At 38.2% G+C, this 18,249-nt stretch overlaps 1 long non-coding RNA gene across 1 annotated transcript in view; it reads left to right on the forward strand.

Moving 5' to 3' along the window:
- Nucleotides 1–16,478, forward strand: part of LOC119715601 (uncharacterized) — a 28,904-nt gene extending 12,426 nt beyond the window's left edge. The window contains exon 2 of the long non-coding RNA XR_005262840.2: nucleotides 11,838–16,478. This is a non-coding gene — a long non-coding RNA (uncharacterized lncRNA). The remainder of the gene's footprint in view (nucleotides 1–11,837) is intronic.
- Nucleotides 16,479–18,249: the final 1,771 nt, after the last annotated feature.

Genomic DNA, 18,249 nt, shown 5'->3' on the forward strand with positions numbered 1-18,249 from the left:
GCCACCAGATTTGTTAGGCATGATTTGCCTTTAGTGAAACCATGTTGGCTGTCACCAATCACCTCTCTGTTCTCTGTGTGCCTTAGCATAGTTTCCAGGAGGATCTTCTCCATGATCTTGTTGAGCACAGAGGGGAAACTGACTGGCCCGTAATTCTGTGGGTCTTCCTTTTTTCCCTTTTGAAAAATGGCGTTCTGCTTCCCCTCTTCCAGTAAGTAAAGGTTTCACCATATTTCTCAAATATGATGGATAGTGGCTTAATAACTTCATCTTCTAGTTCCCTGGGGACCCATATTATTTCATGATGTCCCATGGACTTGTGCACCTTCAGGTTCCCTAGATAGTCTGAAATATGATCTCCTACACTGAGCAGTTCTTCATTCCCCTAGTCCCTGCCTTTGTCTTCTGTGACTTGGGCAGTGTGGCTAGAGCATTTGCTGGCTAAGACTGAGGCAAAAAAGTCATTGAGTACCTCAGCTTTCTTCCTATTTCAGGTGACCAGGTCTTCCATTTCATTCCAGAGAGGACCCACAATCTCCCTAGTCTTCCTTTTATCAATGAAGTACCTATAGAAGCTTGACATATTGCCCTTGATGTCTCTGGCCAGATTTCATTTTATCAGGGATTTAGTTTTCCTATCCTAATCCCTGGTTGCATGGACAATGTCTCTGTATTCCTCCCAGGCTATCTGTTCTTGTTTCCAGTCTCTGTAGACTTCATATTTTGTGTTTGAGTTTGTCTAGGAGCTCCTTATTCATACACACAGGCCTTCTCACATTTTTACCTGACTTCTGCTTTGTTGGGATGCATTGCTCCTGAGCTTGCACGAGGTAGTGATCCTTGAATATCAACCAGCTTTCTCAAGCCCCTCTTCCCTCCAGGGCCTTATCCCATAGTACTTTAAGAAACAGATCCTTGAAAAGGTCAAAGTCTGTTCTCCCAAAGTCCAGAGTGGTGAGCTTACTGTGTTCCCTCCTCACTGTCTTAAGGATCTTGAACTCCACTGGTTCAAGGTCACTGCAGCCAAGGCTGCCCGTGAGTATCACATTCCCCATCAGCTCGTCATTGTTGGTGAGAATGAGGTCCAGTATAGCACATCTCACTGGGGGTTGACCTGATGGAGAGGAGCTCTTCAGAGAAGGACATGGGGGTCCTGGTGGACCACAGGTTGGCCATGAGCCAGCAGTGTGCCCTGGTGGCCAAGAAGGCCAATGGGATGCTGGTGTGCATTAAAAGGAGCATGAACAGCAGGTCAAGGGAGGTGATCCTGCCCCTCTACTCTGCCCTGGGCAGGCCTCATCTGGCATACTGTATTCAGTTCTGGGCTTTCCAGTACAAAAAAGACAGGGAGCTCCTGAAAAGAGTCCAGTGGAGGGCCACAAAGATGATACAGGGCCTGGAGCATCTCCCCTATGTAGAAAGGATGAGAGACCTGGGTCTCTTCAGCCTTGAGAAAAGAAGACTGTGGGGACATCTTATCAACGTTTATAAATACTTTAAGTGTGGGAGACAAAAGGATATGGCCAACCTCTTTTCAGTGATTTGTGGGGACAGGACAAAGGGCAATGTCTAAAAAATGGATCACAGAAAGTTCCACACCAATATGCGAAAGAATTTCTTCACAGTGAGGGTGATGGAGCCCTGGAATGGGAAGTTTGTGGAGTCTCCTCTGGAAATATTCAAGACCTGTCTGGACACCTACCTGGGCAACTTGCTCTAGGGAACCTGCTTTGGCAGGGGGTTGGACCTGATGATCTCTTGAGATCCCTTCCAGCCCCTACGATTCTGTGATTCTGTGATCTCCTTGTTGGCTCCTCTATCACTTGAAGATGGAAGTTACCATTGATGCATTTCCAGGAACCAACCCGTTGTATTGCTTATATCCTTCCATGTTGTCCCTACAGCAAGTATTTGGGTGGTTGAAATGGCTTGAGAATGTGGAGCTGTTCCTATCTATAGAGGACCTCATCTGCTCAGTCTTCCTAGTCAGGAGGCCTGTAGTAGACCCCCACTATAATGTCACGTGTTCTTGTCGTCCTCTTAATACTGAACCATAAGCTCTCTATGAGCTCTCCTGAACCATAACCTCATCCATCCCTAGGCAGAACTCCATGCACTCTAGCTTCTCATTAACATAGAAGGCAACACCCTCTTCCTGTTCTTCCTGAATAAACTATACTCTTTCATTCCACTACTCCAGTCATATGAGCCATCCCACCACTTCTTGGCATCCTGCGGTGATGCCAATAATATCATAGTCCTACAGGTGTGCACATTTTATTGTTTATTCTTGTTCATTTATTAAACATTTATTTTTGCATTTCAATAGTAAAATAGAATAATAATTACAAATGACATTAAGCCACAAATACTGTTTGTAAATTTCCAAAGCGAGAACTAATATATACCTGAAAAGAGATCTGGAAATATTGTAACTAGATAGTGTTAAAGATTCACTTAAATTTAGAGCTGCAAGTCAGCAGCTGAGATCTAGGTCTTTGAACTGACTGAGCTCTTCAGGAATGTTTGATTTCTTTTGTTTGTTTGTTCTTGTTTCCTTATTTCATGATTCTGTTAAATTATATTTAACTTACACAAATATTGTGGGACTTAAAAGTGGGGTCATGAGTTCCACCTGATTTTCTTTTAGAGATGTGAATTCAAATTTTTGATCCTCTGTAAATGACCATCAGCATTCAGAGGTACCTGAACTCGACCTCTCCCCTGATGGTCTTTGTTCTAACTAGCATAGGTCAAGTGTTGTTTACATTGCATGGCCATACAGAAAATTCTTTGGAATTCAGGTTTGTGCCCCACCTCTGAATAATGAAAAAGCTGGACAAAAATGCAATACCTATTTTTTTTAGGTTATCCTGTAACCCAGAGGGAGGGGCAAGCTGATATTTTTTTTTTGTGGTTTCTGAGGCTTCAGAACCTATATTCTAAATATATCATAGAATCATAGAATCATAGAATCATAGAATATCCTGAGTTGGAAGGGACCCATAAGGAACATCAAGACCAACTCCTGGCACTGCACAAGTCTACCCAAAAGTTTAGACCATGTGACTAAGTGCACAGTCCAATCGCTTCTTAAATTCAGACAGGCTTGGTACAGTGACTACTTCACTGGGGAGCCTGTTCCAGTGTGTGACCACCCTCTCAGTGAAGAACCTCTTCCTGATGTCCAGCCTGAACCTCCCCTGCCTCAGCTTAACACCATTCCCACAGGTCTTATCACTGTTGATTACGGAGAACAGGTCACCTGTTTCTCCACTCCCCCTCGCGAGGAAGTTTTAGACTGCAATGAGGTCCCCTTATCAGCCTCCTCTTTTCCACACTGAACAGGTCCAGTGCCCTCAGCCACTCCTCATAAGTCTTCCCCTCTAGGTCCTTCACCAGCTGGACAATATGCTGGATCATATTCAACTTGAATTTAAGTAAAATATTAAACTCTTTTTAAGAAATGAAAAATAATCTTCAAAGATTTTGCTTTTTCTTTCTTTTGAATTTCTATTAAAAATGCTGATACAGAAAGGACAAAATTATAAATTCTGACACATATCAATCATTTATTTATATAACTGGGATCACTGGCTTCTATATCAGTGTCAAGAATGAGACAAGGCAGATGATATGAGAATGTCCTGATTTCAATTAGAACAGAGTTAATTTTCTTCCTAGAAGCTGGTAGAATGCTATGTTTTGGCCTAGGTTGAGAAGAGTGCTGATAATACCCCAATGTTTTAATTGTTGCAGAGCAGTGCTTATACTAATCCAAGGATGTCTCAGCTTCTTGCTCTGTCCTGCCAATGGGCAGGCTGGGGGTGTAGCAAGAGCTGGGAGGGGACAGACCCAGGACAGGTGACCCAAACTAGCCAAAGGGATATTCCATACCATCTGACATCATGCTAAACAATATATAGGGGTGGCTAGCTGGGAGAGGGGGGGGCCAGACTGCTCGGAGTTAGGCTGGGCATTGGTCAGCAGGTGGTGAGCAATTGCATTGTGCGTCACTTGTTTGTACACATTATTAGTAGTACTATTATTATCATTGTTATTATTATTGTTGTTATTATTATTATTATTTTTATTATTATTTTCCTGTCTCATTAAACTGTCTTTATCTCAACTCACAGGCTTCACTTTCCATTTCTCTCCCCTGTCCCAGAGAGGGAGGGGGGAGGGTAAGCGAATGGCTGTGTGGTGTTTAGCTGCTGGCTGGGTTAAACCATGACAGAGATAAATTATTTTTTTAGTTTTCTCTTTGTTTAATTTTGCAATATTCAGAGTAAAGTGATCTTCTGCATCGGTAGCTCAGAATCCTCTTACTACTCAGTGTGTTAGATACCTATAATTATTATTTTTCCTTTTAATGCAAAAGGTCTTACATTCACCAGTATTACATTTCCTTTATATCTGTCATTATTCCATTTATGAAACAGATTCCTTTGAAATTTAACTGTAAAAGGCTCAATACTTGTCTGTTTCTGTCCCTCTCCTCCTCCCGACATACTCACAGAATCAAAGAATCACAGAATTTCTAGGTTGGAAGAGACCTCAAGATCATCGAGTCCAACCTCTAACCTAACACTAACAGTCCCCACTAAACCATATCCCTAAACTCTACATCTAAACGTCTTTTGAAGACTTCCAGGGATGGTGACTCCACCACCTCCCTAGGCAGCCTGTTCCAGTGCCTAACAAACCTTTCAGTAAAGAAGTTCTTCCTAACATCTAACCTAAAACTCCCCTGGTGCAACTTTAGCCCATTCCCCCTCGTCCTGTCACCAGGCACGTGGGAGAACTGGCCAACCCCCACCTCACTACATCCTTCTTTAAGGTATCTGTAGAGAGCGATAAGGTCGCCCCTGAGCCTCCTCTTCTCCAGGCTGAACAAGCCCAGCTCCTTCAGCCGCTCCTTGTAGGACATGTTCTCCAGGCCCCTCACCATCTCCGTCGCCCTTCTTTGGACCCGCTCAAGCACCTCGACGTTCTTTTTGTAGCGAGGGGCCCAAAACTGAACACAGTACTCGAGGTGCGGCCTCACCAGAGCCGAGTACAGGGGGACGATCACCTCCCTAGCCCTGCTGGCCACACTGTTTCTGATACAAGCCAGGATGCCGTTAGCCTTCTTGGCCACCTGAGCACACTGCTGCCTCATATTCAGCCGACTGTCCACCATCACTCCCAGGTCCTTCTCTGCCTGGCAGCTCTCCAACCACTCATCTCCCAGCCTGTAGCTCCCCTTGGGGTTATTGCGCCCCAGGTGCAGGACCCGGCACTTGGCCTTGTTGAACTTCATGCAGTTGACCTCAGCCCATCGGTGCAGCCTATCCAGATCCTCCTGCAGAGCCTTCCTACCCTCGAGCAGATCGACACACGCACCTAACTTGGTGTCATCTGCAAACTTACTGAGGGTGCACTCAATGCCATCATCCAGATCATTGATGAAGATATTAAAGAGGACCGACCCCAGCACCGAGCCCTGGGGGACGCCACTAGTGACTGGCCTCCAACTGGACTTGACTCCATTTACCACAACTCTTTGGGCCTGGCTATCCAGCCAGTTTCTAACCCAACGAAGCGTGTGCCAGTCCAAGCCAAGAGCAGCCAGTTTCTTGAGGAGAATGCTGTGGGAGACGGTGTCAAAAGCCTTGCTGAAGTCAAGGTAGACCACATCCACAGCCTTTCCCTCGTCCACCCAGCGCGTCACTTTGTCATAGAAGGAGATTAGGTTCATCAAGCAGGATCTGCCTTCCATAAACCCATGCTGACTGGGCCTGATCGCCTGCTTGCCCTTCAAGTGCCGCATGATGACTCCCAAGAGGATCTACTCCATGAGCTTCCCTGGTACTGAGGTCAAACTGACAGGCCTGTAGTTCCCCGGGTCAGTCCTCTGGCCCTTCTTGTAGATGGGCATCACATTCGCTAGCCGCCAGTCAGCTGGGACCTCCCCCAATAGCCCGGACTGCTGATAAATGATGGATAGGGGCTTGGCCAGCTCCTCTGCCAGTTCTCTCAGTACCCTTGGGTGGATCCCCTCCGGCCCCATCGACTTGTGCACATCCAATTGCCGTAGCAGGTCACCAACCAGTTCTTCGTGGATGGTGAGGGCCACATCCTGCTCCCCATCCCCTTCCACCAGCTCAGGGTACTGGGTATCCAGAGAACAACCGGTATTGCCGCTAAAGACTGAGGCAAAGAAGGCATTGAGCACCTCCACCTTTTCCTCATTTCTTGTAACTAAGTTTCCCCCTGCATCCAGTAAAGGATGGAGATTCTCCTTAGTCCTCCTTTTTGTGTTGATCTATTTGTAAAAAGATTTTTTGTTATCTTTAACGGCAGTAGCCAGATTGAGCTCCAGATGAGCTTTGGTCTTCCTAATTTTGTCCCTGCACAGCCTCGCTACATCCTTATAGTCCTCCCTGGTGGCCTGCCCACTTTTCCAAAGATTATAAACCCTCTTTTTTCTCCTAAGCTCAAGCCACAATTCTCTGTTCAGCCAGGCTGGTCTTCTTCCCCGCTGGCTCATCTTTGGGCACATGGGAACAGACCGCTCCTGCGCCATTAGGATTTGCCTCTTGAAGAGCGCCCAGCCTTCCTGGACCCCTCTGTCCTTCAGAACCGCCTCCCAAGGGATTCCACCAACTAGTGTCCTGAGCAGCCCAAAGTCAGCCCTCCGAAAGTCCAATACAGTGGTTTTACTGGTTCCCTTCCTGGCCTCGCCAAGAATAGTGAACTCCACCATTTCGTGGTCACTCAAACATGAAAGCTTAACAAGTAATCAAAATTAAAAGTAGTAAAGAAACAACTGCTGTACTCAACAGGACAACACTATTATCTTTCACATCTAATCATGGTATGTTGCAGAATCACAGAATGACTCAGGTTGGAAGGGACCTTAAAAATCACTTAATTCCACCTTCCCTGCCATAGGCAGGTATACCACCCACTAGATCAGGTTGGCCTTGTATATGTGTTTGGTCTTGTTTTGTTTTGCTTTTTAAGGCAGGACTTCATGATTGATGTTTTCCATGTGAATCAATTACAAGGTATCTGAAAGTTCAAAAGTTATCAGTTTCAGCACAACTGTTAAAACTCACTTTCTGTAACCTAACTGACGAATGGCTATAAATGATTCTGGGGTAAGTCACAACAGGATTTATATAGGCACACACGTGGGAAGAGACATATCTTGCCTCCTATGTACTGATATGCAGCAACTGTAGTTGCCATGAGTGCCATGCAAGCACAGTACTCTGAAAAGACAAGGAATATGGGACAGAAGAACCAAACTGGATGTCTGAATCAAGTACTCCTGAGTTTGTACTGACAACATACAAACTCTTGAGAAGGTAACTTTGCTAAATGTATCATTTTTTCTTTATTTCCAATATCTATTCTGCGTAAACATAAACAAAGTGATTAAATAAGACTTTTTATGAGTAAACTAGAAAATAAAGATTTTATTTGTGTAAAAAGACAAATTTGTCCTTGGCACAGATTAAATAATAATAATAATAATAATAATAATAATAATAATAATGATAATAATAATAATAATAATTCTTAGATTTCCAAATGATGTAACAAAATCAGCTTATATTTTATCCAGGAGTAAAAAATGTTATTTTACAATGTTTTTAACTTTCAAGGCTATCCATATAAACATATGGATAAACACATATATCCATATATAACTTGGCTTACCACCAAGTTATAATATACAATACTGACTCTACTAATGTTATTAAAAGAAATTCATGGAGCATAAACACACTCTGAATCAGAATCCTACTGCTTTACATCAAAGGATAGCTTGAAGTTTTAATAGTTTTAATACAGTAGAGTGTGTAAGTGCCTAGTTGCATAAACCAAGTTAGCATGCTTTGTCCACATGTTGCATTCCTCTGATATTTTGGCTGATCTTCTGTTACTAAAATGCCTTCCAGATGCCATCATTGCTATTGCAGATTTAATCCAAGTTTAGAATACCTTAACACAAAACAAAACAAAACAATAATAATAAAACTAAAGTAAATTCTTTGGGGGGTTGGGTAATCACTTCAAAATGTTGTTTAAGCCTCTGTCCCACATTTATACTTCTGTGATAAAATAATATTAATAATTAATAATTATAATAATAATTATAACAATAATAATGATCTAAGAAACAGAAGAACGGCTTTATTAGGATTTTATGATGCTTTCGTATGTGTTATTATTTTATGATTGAATAGACCTCCTTCAGACCACTGAAAAATAGAGATCTTATAATTCTGATTTATTCAGAATTGTACTGTGGTGTCCAGGAGAAGATAAAGTTATAAAAAGTTGCATTTCCTTATAATGGAAATTAAATAAAGAACAGCATTTATTCTTATTTTTTTCCTTAGACAATAAAATAAATGTAGTGCCTTTCAGATGCTATTTTATTTTCAGTCCTATAAGCTGCATTTGCAGCTAACCTTAACCAGAATGTTAGGCTGATAATATATCAAAATGGTGTTGTCAGATGGCAGTAAGACTGATGCTGACACTTGGGGAAAGAGATGAATAATCCCAGATGTATTTATTCTCAAATGAAGTCAAAGAAATACAAGTAAATATGTTATATATATAGAGAGAGACTTTTTAAAGGAATGATAGAATCATTTCACCCATGCAGAATATATTACAATGTTTGTATACATTCATTAAGGCTTGCTACTCATATAAAATAGTAACATTTTTATGAATAGGAGTTACTCAGAAAATATTCTCCTGTGTATAAAGGATAAGGCGTGTATTTTCAAAGTGTATTTGAAAATGTCCCAAATTGTACTGATGAGGCTAATTTCTATAGCAAAATGCTACATAAAAGAATCAAAACTGTTTACTGTGAAGCAAAGAAATGTTCTCAAAAATGTTCTATTTCATTACTGCAATACAACATAGTTATCCTTCCTCTGTGAGATCATGGTTACATGAAAGGTTACATTATTTTTTATTGAACAGATAGGAAATTACTGCTTTCTGTCCTAAACCTAAAAGACTGAAGACCACACAGATTCAACTCTACAGGGCTAACTTGGGTCACACATGGTATAAACAAGTAGAGTCTGTACAGAAATCCTAATATTTGAGTTATGTAAGTATATGGCTCAGATGACTCAGATGGCACCACAGTATTTTACATCAGGCCAGGTAAACAAAGAGCGATACATGGTTTCAGTATTCTTATTTTGTCAAAGGGAGATAAAAGCTGAAGGAGATAGAAAAAAAAAAAAAAAAAAAAAAAAAGACACAAAACCATTTGTTTAGGGAAAAGTACATGAACTGTTTAGTATAGAAAGACTACCACATTGCTGCAGCTCGATTCATCCAAGCATGATAACTGTCCTCCTTGTCTCACACTTTTTTGTAATATAATGATGGTTAAGTCATCTCTTCATAACGTACTAAGCATCATAATTCTACAGGGAGGAAGCAAAGCAACTTATGGTCTGAAATTCAAATTTAAACCTAACAAGTGTTACTGTGAAAGTCACACATGTACAAAGCCTGGACTGGGTCCATAGTGACAGAGAAGGGGATACTGACAGGTTTGTGTCTGTAATGTAATTATTCCAAGATGCCCTTCTGTGCATGATATATAATGTGGTTAGAATGGGAGGGGGGAGAAGAAATATATATATTTTTTTAATTGGTAGTTCTTGTCAATATTATGCTTCGGCCCATAAAGGACCTGATTCTAATCTTTGGTGCCTGTGATAATACCTTAATATAAATTGTATTTGTTATGCATCCACAGTGACTTCATTATGCAAATGGATAAACTCTGCTTGCAGCTCTTCTGTTTAGATGTAGTTTTGGACTTGACCAGAACTTGGTGGAATCTTATCAGTTTGCAGTTTTTTCAACTCTTCTGTCACATACACACATGCAAACACATGTAAGCAGTATCTTTTCTTAGAACAAATGAAACATCTCCCCTTTATCTGTTTGAAGTTTTAAAAATAATGACCAACTGAAAAGCAAGTTTAACCCATTTGAGATTAAACCTAAATTTCTCTTCTTAATTGTACTCTGAATATAGTAACACATAAATATTTATATTTCTTGATCAAAGTGGAAGCTACTAAGTATGAAAACCCTTTAAGTGTTTCTTCTTTCCCCTTTGTTTTTAAAAAAACTTTGCAAAAAACCTTCTCAGGTAATCAAAGCTTATGTTTTTATTATGAGACATAACAAGATAATATTGATATCTTTTTGAATATTATGAGGTTTCCAGACGTTTTATTAACTAAGATGAACAGTGACAGTGAAGGGCATGCTGACAGCCTGTAATGTAATTAATCCAGATTATTATAATTAATATATATATATATATATTCTTAAAAGTAGTGAATATGTAAACCGAGAATTAAATCTAACCAGTTTTTCAAAGTGACTAATTAATTAGGACTAATTCAAAGTCCTAATTAATTTTGCTTTTCAGATCCTAATTTAGTGACAGCAGGATTTTTTTCCACACCAGTAAATGAATGACAGTTCAGGGAACCTATAAAAGAGTATGTCACTGTTTATGTCACTGCAAAACTTTATTTTCAGCTACGAGAGCACTGGTCAAATTAATATCCATTGTGATTTTTATAATTATTAATATTTTTAGATTTATTTAGTAAGATAGAAAGGAATATAATTACATGCTTGAATTATTAGCTTTAGATTAATCTTAAGAGATTTATTCTTGCACTGCTCAAGTAAATAGAAGCCCAGAGAATGACATTACATTATTGGGTTTAAGATCAAGTTCAAATAGCATTCAACATTTTTATTTTTTTCTTGATCATGTGTGCCTTTGGCTGGCAATGGTATCTGATGTGGAAAGGTTGTACTTAAAAAAAAAAAAAATGTCAACAGAAAAAAAAAGCCCCTTTTTTATCTTACAACACCTATGAAGTAGCTTTAATTTTACTTAATGGGTCACAAAATGTGTCTCATTATCTCTGTTTTACAGTTCAGACAACAAAAACACAGCAATGAAAAAGATCAATGATACATGTGAGAAACATAAACTTGTTCCTCTCCTATGGCTAGAATAATGTCTATTAATGTGAGAGATCTTTATGATTTTACATAAATGTATTTTAGAAATACTCTTCTCTCTCTCTCTCTTTTTTTTTTTTTTTTTTTTTTTCTACTGAGGTGTTCTAAATAGTAGTTTAAAGGTGTCACAGTCTCTGAAAATAAGGATTGAAAAGTCTGATTCGAACAGGGGGAGTTGACGGTTCCTAGCTGTAGCTTATAATTATGATCTTTTCACACTCCGAAGCCATATATGTAAAAGAAGTTAATGCTCAATTTATTTTTGAGATGAAGCCCTTTTCTTAGCACAACAAACCAGGAGGCAGTTTACTCCTGGTTGTAAATAAGGTGCTATAAGAAATGGTTTCTCAAGCAAGAGATCAAATACTGTGGTGCCCTAAATACACTACAGATCATTGCCCTGGCAGACCAAGGTTACTTTAGATAAACAACCCTGCCTAAAATGAGATTTGTTCCTGTCTTACAAAAGTTTTTTATTTATTGCTGGAACAGTTTGTTACTGGAAAAAAACATGGCTGAGGCAAAGTCATTAATCTAAAGAGACGGCTCTTTTATGGTCCAAAGTTATGGCACTGTTTATTGAAAAATGCAGAAAACTCCATTGAATGTTCCAGCTGAGTCTATTCCTGGGCAGATTTGCTCTGTTTATACAGTTTTGGCATCACCAGAAGCATCAAGACCAAACCATGTGATTGGCTCTGTTTTGTAGTTCTTACTGTTCTCTTTCGTCCCTTACCTGACAGGTGAAACCTGTAAGACAGTGAACCTCAGGAGCCTTTCTGTCATGCAACAACCTATACACACTGCCATTCATGCTCCAGACATCCTTGTATCTACCATCTTGAGTCTGTTAATACATATTGCAAAGCATGCCACCAAACAGTGGCCATTTACCAGGAAAACAAACTCTCAAGGAAAAAAGGCTGGTTTTCTGTCTACTGAAGGAATACCTTGGAACCTACAGGTCTGAAAAGACTTATCCCAACAGGGACATGCAGTTGTAAACATGAATAACAAACAGGATCAACAGGTCCATAATAGACTGAACATCATTGATGTAAGAACATGAAAGATATACCAAGTCAACCTGGGGAATATGAAGGGGAGGAAGAGGGATCTCTAAGTATCAGGTCATCCAGAAGGTCTTTAGCTAGGTGCTCATCAATTATGTTCATACCCTCAGTAGTAGAAAGAAGAAATGTCAGAATGCCAAAATGAGAAGAAAATAGTGATGAAATATTTGGCACATACCATATACTGATAGCTCTGAGTGTTTTTACCAGAGCACTGACTTATGACCATGTCAAGATACTAACGGATATGATCAGCTCTGCTAGTCAGAAGTCATCTCCATTATTAAACGATCCTCCTTTTGTTTCCACAAAACACTTAGCAACACAACCAAGACTTATTCACCTCCCAGGGCTGATCGAAAGGTCTTCTACGGTATTGCCACCAGTGTCATCCGAGGGAAGATATGGAATGCTAATAAGTTTTTTTTCACATCACCTTATCTTGTGACAATTGAAAAAGGGATTTCAAGGCAAGAGTTGGACATACTTCTTGAACACTGACTACATAAGAGGAGACAAAAGAAGATATAGTCTCAAACATCAGGTCTTCTGCAAAGGATTGTGCATGGCATAATTATGTGACGCTTTAAGAGGAAGTATCTCAGCCACATTTCAGGAGACTGAGCAAACAGAAATTAGAATGTGCAAATTCATTCTGTAGAAAATCTGTTCCAGTCCTCATAAGACAGAAGATTTCTTGTGAAAGGAGGGCGAATGCCAAGGAACTGCAGTGATTCATCCAACTTGCTTAAATGTTTGCACTTGAAGTGTGAGGAAGAAGGAGGGCTTGTAAACACCATAAATTCTAGGAAGTAAGAATTCAACTGTCAGCGTTAGAGGTGGGTCCAATTTTTGGGGGGCCGCAGGTGACTTTGAGTATCCCAAAGATTTTCTGCAGGCAGGCTAAGTGAATTAGTTGGCTTTACAGCTGTAGATAAGGGGAATCATCTGGTCATCAGAGTCACCGTCTCAGCAGCACAGTTAGCACCCATGGAGACGAGGAAGGTTTTGGACTTAATTTTGTTTTACTGTATAGTACAAAATGTTTTAATCCTCAGGTGCATTGAAGGACCAAGACAGAATTTGCCCTGTCTTTACATTCTCTTTTTGTAACCTGCCATACCCTAAAGACTTCTGGGTACATTTATCTGAATGGAATATGATGTTTTAGATGGGTAGAGCAGGCAAGAGCAAAATGAAACATGGTTACATACCAAGGCTTTATGCCTGACTTGATCTTAAAAAAAACTTGGCTTTCCTGTTGTCCTATTTGGACTGCATTTAATGTACACTGTCTACAGAAAAAAAAGGACTGAACTACATGTAAATATTGTTTCTCTTTCAAAAAATATTTCAAAACATTAAAAAGTCCCTGTTTTGCAGTGTGGGCTGATTTGCAAAATTTACTTTTTGTCAGCAGCCTCACTATGTGAGGCCAATAAATTTGCTTATATTTGACAATGGAAAAAAGCTTTTGTATTTGATGACAGGAAAGTATTATAGTAAATTATAACACATGCTTGTTCTTTTGACTCCATGTTTCCTGGGAAGGAAATCTCTTAGTGCTGTAGTGAACTATATTACTCTAACTGATAACTGATTAGTCAGTAATCATATCAAAATAATTAGTTTATTAGTTGATGCAGAAATCCAAGTCCTGTTTAGAGAAGGGAAATCAAAGACATGCTTTAGCAAAGAAAAGTAAAATACATAATTAGAAAGGACTGGTTGGCAGCATGATTTAAGAATGGAGCAAGAAGGAATTTCACTATTCTGATTAACTTACATTACAGGACATACAGAAATGTCTTATCTTATGGATAACTGGTGTACCAAAACAGATGTAATCAAATGTAGTTCCTTTCTTTCTAGAGTACGCATTCTTATATCCCAAAATACCACTTCAGAGTACTTTAATTATCTTCCTAGTCAACCTGCCATGACAGAGGCAAAAGATCAAAAGTAACAGTGAGAAAAATTGTCAGTTCTCTGGAGGTTATGTCTACTTTATTAAACATGCATTCATTTACTACCTCTACTTTTAGAATAAATGAGTTATTATGTAAATAAGGGAAGAATATTTAAATTCAGTTCATAGGGCTGCCATACAGCCTTAGTGTAAAAATCAAGTTTACTGACATAGAAAAAAATATTTTTAATTTGTTGCTCTATAATATTTAACACTTTCCATATACACATGTTTATAAATTTGGAAAAGTACATTTCATCCCCTAATTCACACATTCTTTCATTTTCAGTGTCAGATGTTTACCACTACAACTTTAATGATGTGACATGAATTGATGTATCATTACTGTTGGGAAGTGAAACTCAAAAAAAAAAAAAGAAATGATTTTAAACAAGAGAATACTTGACTGTGTGAATATACATATTTAGTATATTAACATGAGTTACTTTCATACTGTTTCATGTTCACTTAGTCAGAAACTCTTAACTGAATTTGAATCTTTCCCAGGCAATGGTCTTCTTTTGGATCTATATGACTGTTGTATCGGCTAACTGCATAATTTTCTTAAATATATATTTTCTGTGATGCAATATTATTGGTCTTACCAGGAATATAAGTTTGTTCTTCTTTTGGTCCATATTCTTTAATCAGTCCAAGTCAGTAGTTTATATATGTTATGACACAGATCTCAGGGCACTGTAATATAAAAACTTTCTAAACTCAAGAGCTGGCTTCAAAACAAGGAATGCAAATATAGCTAACACTTGGAAAACTCAGTTCTACCATAAATCAGATGCAAAAGCTGAAGACCCCAAACTTTGCTTGGGTATATGGAAAGTCTCTTGTACCTCTGAATCAGGTTGAGCTATTAAAATCCCATCACTCTCTATTAACCTTATAGAAGATTATGATGATACAAATAAATAACATTTGCTATTCAGAAAGATATAGAAAGATATACTGTCATGCAATATTACCCTCTTTGGAGCTTTGCTCATTCATCTGTGACAAAAAAAAAAAAAAAAAAAAAAAAAAAAAAGGGTATTCACCTAACAGCAAGAAGTAACATCTACTTGCACGGCTTTGAGCATTCTTATGGGAATGAACGCTGGTTTTACCTATTTCTTTCAAATGTCATCTATTTGGAGACATTTCAATCCTGACTTGATTTTGTGTTGGGTACTGAATAGACGGTAGTGTACAGAGAAGTTCTGCTAAGTCCTCATGACTTAGAGAAGAATAAAAAAAACACCTTTGCTTACTCTTCTAACTGTAGCTTTTATCCCAGTAAAATACAAACACACGTAGGTGACCACAGTGAAAAATTTATGTGTTCTGTGCACATAACACATTTTACAAATAAAGTAAAATACTGATACATATTTTTTTTTAAGAAAGCAGTCTTCGCATGGAAAAAAAAAATAAAAAAAAAAGAAATAAAAAGAAATAAAAGAAAAATAAAGAGGAAACAAAACCTTATTTACAAATCACCAGAGATATTTGGGGCCTTTAGAATTAGAAATAAAGCTAACAACAAACCATCTCCATACATTCTCAGCAAAAAAGTGGAGTAGCAAAAAGGATGTATTTCAAGTCTGCAATCTGTTATAATCTGTTATATGGATTTTATTAATTTATCTTGCTATAAAGCCTTTGGGACTGAAATTCATATCTTCTTCATCTTTTTACTTTTTACTTTTTATTATTTTTTTTTTAAATTATTTTCCTAGAATTGACATTTCTGCAGCACCATAGCTAGCAAGAGGGGAAAAAACAAACAAACAAACAAACAAAAACTTACTAATGAATACTAAGAATTACTTAGCAAAATCCTCAGGATTTATTTCTAATATTGAGAACAAATGCATATTTTACAGAATATCAGACTGTCCTGGTTTCAGCTGGCATAGAATTAATTTTCTTCCTTGTAGTTTGTATGTTGCTGTGTTTTGAATTTAGGATGAGAATAATGCTGATAAAAACCTGATGTTTTAGTTGTTGCAGATCAGGGCTTACCCAGAGCCAAGGACTTTTCAGCTTCTAGTGCTGCCCTGCCAGTGAGGGGGCAGGAGGTGCACAAGGAGCTGGGAGGGTACAGAACCAGGACAGGTGACCCAGACTGGCCAAAGGCAGTTTCCATACCATATCGCATCATGCTCAGTAATAAAACTGTGGAGGGATTGTTTAAGGAAGGGTGGCTGCTGTTTGGGGTATGGGCCAGCTGGTGGTAAGCAATTGCATAATGTATAACTTGTATTGTATGTGCCTTTGTCTTTATTACTCTTATTATTGTTGTTGTTATTCCCTTCCTTCTCTGTCCTATTAAACTATCTTTATCTCAGCCCATGAGTTTTACCTTTTTTTCTGATTCTCTTCCTTATCCCACTGGGCTAGGTGGGATGGCTGTGTGGTAAATGGCTGTGTGGTGCTTAGCTGCCTGCTGTGTTAAACCACAACACAGACTATTATATCAAAGTTTCTGGAGATTAATATACAATAATTCATTGATAACCGCAGCCTTGTTGTCTGTAACACAGATGGAATTAAAGGCACAGAAACATCTGGATTAGTTTAATCATTTCTCAGTTATAACAAGGAATGAAGGAGACAACTAAGTTGATTTTTGTTGTTTATGAACATCTGGAGTTTCTGACCATTCTCACTGTAAATAATATTGGATCCAAAATATTTCACATTCTGCATATTAAAATAATATATCCAAAGATCAAAAGAGAATATCTAAAAACAATAACAATAAAAACACTGACATTAGGAAAGAATTAACTTTTTAAAAAATAAATGAGCTTAGCTTCTTGTCTAGTTCAAGATACATGTAGCCAAAAGATACATATAATACCAGTGATGATAAGACTGGTTAAAAATTGTTCACCCAAAAGATTTACACTATTTCTTAGTAGAATTATGATGTTTTGATGGTGAATATTTTTGTGGGATTCCCCACAAATAAGAAAGATAATTTCATTGTTATTTCCTCCATAGAAAAGATGAACTTTTAAGTGGTAGGAAGTGTTAATTATCTTTAATAATGATCTGAATTGTATTAGCATTAGGAAGATTAACATATTTGATCTCTGAATGATTGGGATGATCAAAGTTGCTGCTGGAATACTTTGAATTATAAAATTATTTAGGACTACTTGTCTCCATACCTCCTGCCATTTATCTCACTACATACAGGATCTAACTACAAGCATCAGTCTGAAAAGCTCCAAATTTTCCTCTCCCTGTGTTTTTTTTTGTTTTTTTTTTTTTTTTTTTCTCTTCAATCAAGATTACTGAAATTTGAATATCTTCTTTCCCTAAGACATCTTCTTAAATGTAGAGATAAGCCTACTGCATTTAGTTTAGGACTTGACTTGTTATGTCTTTCTTGATAACCTGGGACATAGTTTAGTAATGGGATTTTGTAGGCTGTGTTGATGGTTGGACTCAGTGATGTTAAAAGTCTTTTCCAACCTATTTGATTCTATGATTATACAATAACTGTCCAGTAAGTCCATATTTAGGATTTTCTGTTTTTTGGCAGAAGCAGATATGAAGGAACGCATTCCATATATATTATGCTTGTCTCTGGTAAGAAATCCTCAGTGAGGGAAAATGCTATGGTTTAGGTATAACATATCCAATTAAAATGTATGGAAACAAAGCTTTGTGATGTTTTCTATTTATTTTATTTATTTCATTTGAGCAGAGAAAATAAATAGGTCCTGCACATTTTTACTTCAGCCAGCAAGTAGGAATGGGTACAAAGTACAGCAAAAGAAATTCTGACTAGACAATGGGGACATTTCACAATGAGGCTGCTCAAACATGGGAGCAGGTTTCCCAGAACAGCAGTGAAAATTTATATCTTTGCAGGTATTCAAAATTTATTTGGATAGGACCCTGAGCAACCTGATCTAACTTTTAACTTGGATCCAACTTTGAAGCTGGTCCTGCTTTGAGGGGAAGAAGTGGATTTGGACCAGATAACCTCCAGAAATATGTTCCAAGCTAGACTTTGTGATTCTATTATTTAACTCAATTTATCTTTGATGTGTTACTAATCAATTCCATTAAGTACAAGTGAGCACCGTTACAATAATATTTTTG

Source organism: Anas platyrhynchos, chromosome 1 (assembly GCF_047663525.1).
Source record: "Anas platyrhynchos isolate ZD024472 breed Pekin duck chromosome 1, IASCAAS_PekinDuck_T2T, whole genome shotgun sequence".
In the NCBI taxonomy this organism is placed as follows: domain Eukaryota; kingdom Metazoa; phylum Chordata; class Aves; order Anseriformes; family Anatidae; genus Anas; species Anas platyrhynchos.